This window comes from Diorhabda sublineata, chromosome 6, assembly GCF_026230105.1.
Source record: "Diorhabda sublineata isolate icDioSubl1.1 chromosome 6, icDioSubl1.1, whole genome shotgun sequence".
In the NCBI taxonomy this organism is placed as follows: Eukaryota; Metazoa; Arthropoda; class Insecta; order Coleoptera; family Chrysomelidae; genus Diorhabda; species Diorhabda sublineata.
In genome coordinates, this window is record NC_079479.1 from 33,159,514 (window position 1) to 33,167,602 (window position 8,089).

At 32.9% G+C, this 8,089-nt stretch overlaps 1 protein-coding gene across 1 annotated transcript in view; it reads right to left on the bottom strand.

Annotated features, from left to right (window-relative positions):
* Positions 1-7,254, bottom strand: part of LOC130445244 (protein bric-a-brac 1-like) — a 375,153-nt gene extending 367,899 nt beyond the window's left edge. Inside the window, exon 1 of the mRNA XM_056780798.1 lies at positions 7,112-7,254. The gene's annotated coding sequence lies outside the window, so the exon portion shown is untranslated. The remainder of the gene's footprint in view (positions 1-7,111) is intronic.
* Between the last annotated feature and the right edge of the window lie 835 nt (positions 7,255-8,089).

Here is an 8,089-nt window from a genome sequence, read left to right on the forward strand (position 1 = left end):
TGAGGCAGGATAAGGAGGAGATTAGAAGCAGCTATTGGCAGAAGAGGAGAATCCGCCAAACATGGATGTATTAATAAAAGTTTGATTCCACAGAAGACAATAATTGATGAAAATAGAGGACTATTGAATAATATGGGCCTAGATGACCTCTTTGTATGACGATTTATTGAATAATAAAACACTTTTTCCGAAGATACTGTCTGTCAAAATCAATTCAGCGACACATCTATTTATTAAAATGATAATTTATCACTACAATCACTCGATCAAGTTCCATTAACAACTAAAATAAGTTTTTGGTTCTAACTGTTACATTGGAACCGATTAAGCCTCCTAAATCACCGAATCTGAATCTGATCAACAGAGAAAATGTTTTAGTGCGTTTTTACAGTTAAATTTTGAAGTAATAACTTGGCGCAGGACATTACTACTAAACCAGCACCTGTGGGTATATTTTCAGCGTAATTATCCTCCATTTTGTTAATTATTTCCAGAATACTACACAAGCAATTCAGGTTTTGAATCAAACTAATTCGATTTAAATATTTGCCACACCGTGTAGTAGATTAATTTAACTAGTTTTTGGTTCTAACTGTTACATTGGAACCGATTAAGCCTCCTAAATCACCGAATCTGAATCTGATCAACAGATAAAATCTTTAAGAGCGTTTTTACAGTTAAATTTTGAAGTAATAACTTGGCGCAGGACATTACTACTAAACCAGCACCTGTGGGTATATTTTCAGCGTAATTATCCTCCATTTTGTTAATTATTTCCAGCATACTACACAAGCAATTCAGGTTTTGAATCAAACTAATTCGATTTAAATATTTGCCACACCGTGTAGTAGATTAATTTAACTAGTTTTTGGTTCTAACTGTTACATTGGTACCGATTAAGCCTCCTAAATCACCGAATCTGAATCTGATCAACAGAGAAAATCTTTAAGAGCGTTTTTACAGTTAAATTTTGAAGTAATAACTTGGCGCAGGACATTACTACTAAACCAGCACCTGTGGGTATATTTTCAGCGTAATTATCCTCCATTTTGTTAATTATTTCCAGCATACTACACAAGCAATTCAGGTTTTGAATCAAACTAATTCGATTTAAATATTTGCCACACCGTGTAGTAGATTAATTTAACTAGTTTTTGGTTCTAACTGTTACATTGGAACCGATTAAGCCTCCTAAATCACCGAATCTGAATCTGATCAACAGATAAAATCTTTAAGTGCGTTTTTACAGTTAAATTTTGAAGTAATAACTTGGCGCAGGACATTACTACTAAACCAGCACCTGTGGGTATATTTTCAGCGTAATTATCCTCCATTTTGTTAATTATTTCCAGCATACTACACAAGCAATTCAGGTTTTGAATCAAACTAATTCGATTTAAATATTTGCCACACTGTGTAGTAGATCAATTTAACTAGTTTTTGGTTCTAACTGTTACATTGGTACCGATTAAGCCTCCTAAATCACCGAATCTGAATCTGATCAACAGATAAAATCTTTAAGTGCGTTTTTACAGTTAAATTTTGAAGTAATAACTTGGCGCAGGACATTACTACTAAACCAGCAGCTGAGGGTATATTTTCAGCGTAATTATCCTCCATTTTGTTAATTATTTCCAGCATACTACACAGCAAACCAGGTTTTCAATCAAACTAATTCGATTTAAATATTTGCCACACCGTGTAGTAGATCAATTTAACTAGTTTTTGGTTCTAACTGTTACATTGGAACCGATTAAGCCTCCTAAATCACCAAATCTGAATCTGATCAACAGATAAAATGTTTTAGTGCGTTTTTACACTTAAATTTTGAAGTAATAACTTGGCGCAGGACATTACTACTAAACCAGCACCTGTGGGTATATTTTCAGCGTAATTATCCTCCATTTTGTTAATTATTTCCAGCATACTACACAGCAATCCAGGTTTTTAATCAAACTAATTCGATTTAAATATTTGCCACACCGTGTAGTAGATCAATTTAACTAGTTTTTGGTTCTAACTGTTACATTGGAACCGATTAAGCCTCCTAAATCACCGAATCTGAATCTGATCAACAGATAAAATCTTTAAGAGCGTTTTTACAGTTAAATTTTGAAGTAATAACTTGGCGCAGGACATTACTACTAAACCAGCACCTGTGGGTATATTTTCAGCGTAATTATCCTCCATTTTGTTAATTATTTCCAGCATACTACACAAGCAATTCAGGTTTTGAATCAAACTAATTCGATTTAAATATTTGCCACACCGTGTAGTAGATTAATTTAACTAGTTTTTGGTTCTAACTGTTACATTGGAACCGATTAAGCCTTCTAAATCACCGAATCTGAATCTGATCAACAGATAAAATCTTTAAGTGCGTTTTTACAGTTAAATTTTGAAGTAATAACTTGGCGCAGGACATTACTACTAAACCAGCACCTGTGGGTATATTTTCAGCGTAATTATCCTCCATTTTGTTAATTATTTCCAGCATACTACACAAGCAATTCAGGTTTTGAATCAAACTAATTCGATTTAAATATTTGCCACACCGTGTAGTAGATTAATTTAACTAGTTTTTGGTTCTAACTGTTACATTGGTACCGATTAAGCCTCCTAAATCACCGAATCTGAATCTGATCAACAGAGAAAATGTTTTAGTGCGTTTTTACACTTAAATTTTGAAGTAATAACTTGGCGCAGGACATTACTACTAAACCAGCAGCTGTGGGTATATTTTCAGCGTAATTATCCTCCATTTTGTTAATTATTTCCAGCATACTACACAAGCAATTCAGGTTTTGAATCAAACTAATTCGATTTAAATATTTGCCACACTGTGTAGTAGATCAATTTAACTAGTTTTTGGTTCTAACTGTTACATTGGTACCGATTAAGCCTCCTAAATCACCGAATCTGAATCTGATCAACAGAGAAAATGTTTTAGTGCGTTTTTACACTTAAATTTTGAAGTAATAACTTGGCGCAGGACATTACTACTAAACCAGCAGCTGTGGGTATATTTTCAGCGTAATTATCCTCCATTTTGTTAATTATTTCCATCATACTACACAAGCAATTCAGGTTTTGAATCAAACTAATTCGATTTAAATATTTGCCACACCGTGTAGTAGATTAATTTAACTAGTTTTTGGTTCTAACTGTTACATTGGAACCGATTAAGCCTCCTAAATCACCGAATCTGAATCTGATCAACAGATAAAATCTTTAAGTGCGTTTTTACAGTTAAATTTTGAAGTAATAACTTGGCGCAGGACATTACTACTAAACCAGCAGCTGAGGGTATATTTTCAGCGTAATTATCCTCCATTTTGTTAATTATTTCCAGCATACTACACAGCAAACCAGGTTTTCAATCAAACTAATTCGATTTAAATATTTGCCACACCGTGTAGTAGATCAATTTAACTAGTTTTTGGTTCTAACTGTTACATTGGAACCGATTAAGCCTCCTAAATCACCAAATCTGAATCTGATCAACAGATAAAATGTTTTAGTGCGTTTTTACACTTAAATTTTGAAGTAATAACTTGGCGCAGGACATTACTACTAAACCAGCAGCTGTGGGTATATTTTCAGCGTAATTATCCTCCATTTTGTTAATTATTTCCAGCATACTACACAGCAATCCAGGTTTTTAATCAAACTAATTCGATTTAAATATTTGCCACACCGTGTAGTAGATCAATTTAACTAGTTTTTGGTTCTAACTGTTACATTGGAATTCTTTATGATCCTGTTTACATTGATTTGATACTCAAAGATAAAGTTGTCTTTAGAGACTGTCTGACAGACGGTCACTTGTCTGCAGAGACTGTATTTAACAAAAGCAAATCGTCGTTTGTCTTTATGGACTATCTTTTACGGAAACAAACGACAGAAACCTGTTTTTTTTTGGCTATTTGGTGATAATCTTTGGCACCGGCCAACTTTCAGTGAAGAAGTGTTTGGTACGCTATAAATTTTATCATTAATAGAGGGAGATGAATCAAGAATACCATAGAACTCTGAGAAAAGTGACATCCTAGAAAACCAAGGCATTATTTGTATCATCAAAGCTTGAACAATAATTCAATGTTAGTAAGTTGGAATGTATACAAGAGGGAGGCCACAAACGAGGCGGTTGAATAGGATCACGGATCCAAATCAAGGGCCCGAATGTTATGGAGGTTCTTTATTGAGAAAGCCAATACCTACACGGGGCTGTAGTGCCGCGTGGTAAGGTAGTGCGCGTGATTTTGACCAATAACTTTGTGTTTAGTTAAATCAGGAAAAAATGTAAAATTTCACGTAAGGAATATAATGAATATTCAAAAAATCCTCAATATTTATGCAAAAAACTAAAAGAAAACTTCTTCAAATTACATATTTAACCCAATAACAATTTTCGGAATTGCTATGTATGAAAAACTGACAAAAACTTGGGTTGGTTATTTATTTAATTAAACCTTAAACGTCTACATGACTGGAAGAAAGTCATTTCGTAGCTACTGACTAATTCTGCACTGTATCTTCACTCAAACAACGGTATCGAACCTCAAAAACTTCGTTTACAAGAACGGTTTCAATAAACTCCTTAATCCAGCCACAACGCACAACTATTTTGAAAAAATATAATATACAATGAGAAATACCCACAGGGAAGGGAAACGCGGACTTGTAACTGTTCCTTGCAAAGTTCTTCGGTAGACGATTGCCAACTCGAACCTCACTACAAGCAATAATAATGTCCTTAACTCGAATATAGGGTTGCCTATAAGTAGGATCCAGAATGTACATTCATCTGATGACTTTTCGAGTTGCACTTATAAAGGAAACAGAGTGGAACTTTGGAGAAAGTCCTTTTCAAAAAGAAACCGTCATTTGTCTTTAGAGACTATATCTTTGGTTTTGGCTGCAATTAAATTTGGAGACACGATGTCTTTAAGTTTAAAGGGCAAAAGGGTCGTATATAAAAGGCGTTACTAATATGTGAATAGTATATATCGGGTATGTATGAGTGTTTCGTTGATATAGGGCGTTCAAGGAGATCTGTAGAAGCAAGAAGACGAAGCGCAAGGAGGGAGACCATCAGTCGAGGTGCACACTTACACAAACAAGCAGAATGTACCCACCCTAATACACCAAGATCGTCAATTAATGGTTCGAATAATAGCGAACAAATTAAATTCCAAACGCGCAAACTTTCCGGTAGATTTTACCACAAGAAAGTTTTGTGTATAAATAGTTTCTTTATTTCAGAAAGAATGTATAGAACAGACAGGATCCTACGTTAGTAGATCACATTATAACAAGGTGATACAAGATAAGACCCCGAAACGAAGCTCCAGAATCAATAGTGATTATCTTCAAATGATCCAAGACCAAAAGTTGATCATCGTGGTTTAAATTTACAAATGAATGATTCTGACTATTATGCTTGCTATTGAATAGTTCAACTAGAATTAGTGGGAGCCACCGCAGTCGCCTGGGTGTTCTTACAAAAAACATGAGGGAACATGTCAACAGGGTATTGAAACTATGGTATCTTAGAACATTCTAGTCTATGAAATATCTGCCCGTGATAATTTCAAGCGGATTAAAAAATGTCTTTACGATCAATCTCTATAAATTATTGATTCAGCGTCAAATTATGAAATCAGATTGGATTTAATATCAGCTTTCAAAGTTTTCTCCTTTAATAAACTATAAGGTAATAAATTTGGCAAATGTTAGCTAAAAACGCAACCCCAACCGAGGTGGAAGTAAAATGTAGAGATAACCCGGAATTACTTGAAGTCAAGTACTAGGTAAATGTATATTTTATCGAGCAAAGCAATCTAGCAAATTCAATTTGTTCAGGATTAGTTTTAGATAGAGCAAGTAGCATTTGGTATTAGTTTCAAGATTTACAGGCATCGGTAATTTTAGCATTGTATGAAGAGAAATAGTTTTCGATACGTCTGAAGACATATTTCAACGAATTATCTAATAAATTATTCCTCTAAATACTATTTTATAATATACGAGATGATTTAATAATTATCTATAGAAATGAACAATTAACTAGAAAGAATATTCGAAATACTGAGTCTATATTCATCAAAGAAATGCTTTCTTAATTATTTGTATAACGAAAACGAATTCAATAGCTTCGATTATTATTGGAAATTGCTGTACTTTATCTTTTGGATTACTCGGTACCTTATTGTTTGCTATTTTTGACGCCGTGTTTTAACACCACGACAAACTGTATTTAAGATTTGCCAAAAACAGAAAGAAATGTAAATTTATTTTTTCGCGAGCGATATATTTTACAAAACAATATGGCAACAGTGTCACCATACGAGTCATAAAGTCTGAAACGGCGTGCTCTAGGCTTGTGCTGGACTTGTAAGAAAAATTGGAATCGGCAAATCCACCAATGAGCCTACTTGCAAGACAACGTCTGCATAGATGTATAAATACCTGTCATGAGACATTTTCCCGCTTGAAATTTCATGAATTTACTACACTTTTATGATGATATTACAAGTATAATGAAACCAAGTTATTTTTTAAGTATAGTAACATTATGAATATACTTATTGTAATCATTTACCTAATAAAAATATAGTATCTACTCATTTGTATACATTTTTATTACTTATTTTAATTATTTTTCATATTCACGCAACGATGTCAGACTTAAAACAAAAATAATTCGGAAATATAAAACAGTGAGGTTATATTGAAAATAACGATCATAAATAAAATATAGAAATTGAACTTATCTTTGAATTATAAACAGAAATTGTTTTTGGAGTTATCTGTGATAAGCTAAACGAAAAATATTTTCAAAAACTACCCATTTCGTAACGATATAAAACATAAAAAATTTATCTTAATGTTATTTAATAACGTAACGCATGTTATAAAATCACGCCATCACCCATCTCGTTTACAACATTATACTAGAGTTATCGCCACTGTCCGATGTTTGCGCACGCAGCGACGCTAGGAGCCAAGACGCCACACGAACTCAACAGGCTCATGCCGTACCGCCGAGTCTTAGGTAGAAATGGCAAATACAACTCACAAAAACAACATAAACTTACTAAATACTCACCTAGTTTTATATAGTATTCACAAAACACTAAATATAATTTGATATTTAACAATTTTTTTTTATTTATTCACTCTGTTTACGAAATTATTTGACGAAACATGACAGATTATCAACGAGACGTGCTGTTACTATATGATAGAGAGACGGTTTCAGGCGGTGTTGCCAGTTGTAGGATTTAAATCGAAGGTGGTTATTACATTAAATTTTCTAAACAAGATTTTTTTATTTATTAATCTTATTTATGCGGAAATACTTAAAATTAAATTTAATAATTGAGTTTGCGAATATTTTACTGGGCTAATTATTGTAGAAATACAAATATAATTTTTTGTGGACAAAGTACTCAATGACATATATTCTAAAAGAGGTAGTAAAGAATGAAATTAACACTTTTTACAAAATGTAGTTATAACGAATTTATTAACGCAAATATAGTGAACAACTTTATAACAACAAGTATAATTGAGAACAAAATAGATACGAAAGTATATATGCTAATTGATTTATTTTAACTTTCAAACATACATAATTTTTAAAAATCACTGTATATGTTACAACAATTACATACAGATTATGAAAGAATAGCCAAGGGCATTTCATATAATAGAATACAGATGATAAATTATAAAGAAACTATGCTGCTGTAATAAGCTAATTTTCAGTTTCATTGTCGTATAATGTTGAAAAACATTTTTTAATAGTATCACGTGACAAAATATAAAAATTCTGTAAATTGAAAATATTGGTGATAATTCGATGCAGTCAAGTTGAGTATATAGTAGAAAACTAGGCAACGCTGCACCCGTCGGAATCTTGCTCGTCGGTACGCCCGAAGCGTCTCGACAGCGATCGTCGACAACAAGTGGTCGTTCATGCTAAGGCGTCTTCTTTGTTGTATTTGGCTCAGCGTAGTTCTTTGATTGATTCAAGTATGAGACGTATTTCATAATATGAGTTTCAAAAATTTATTAATTATGT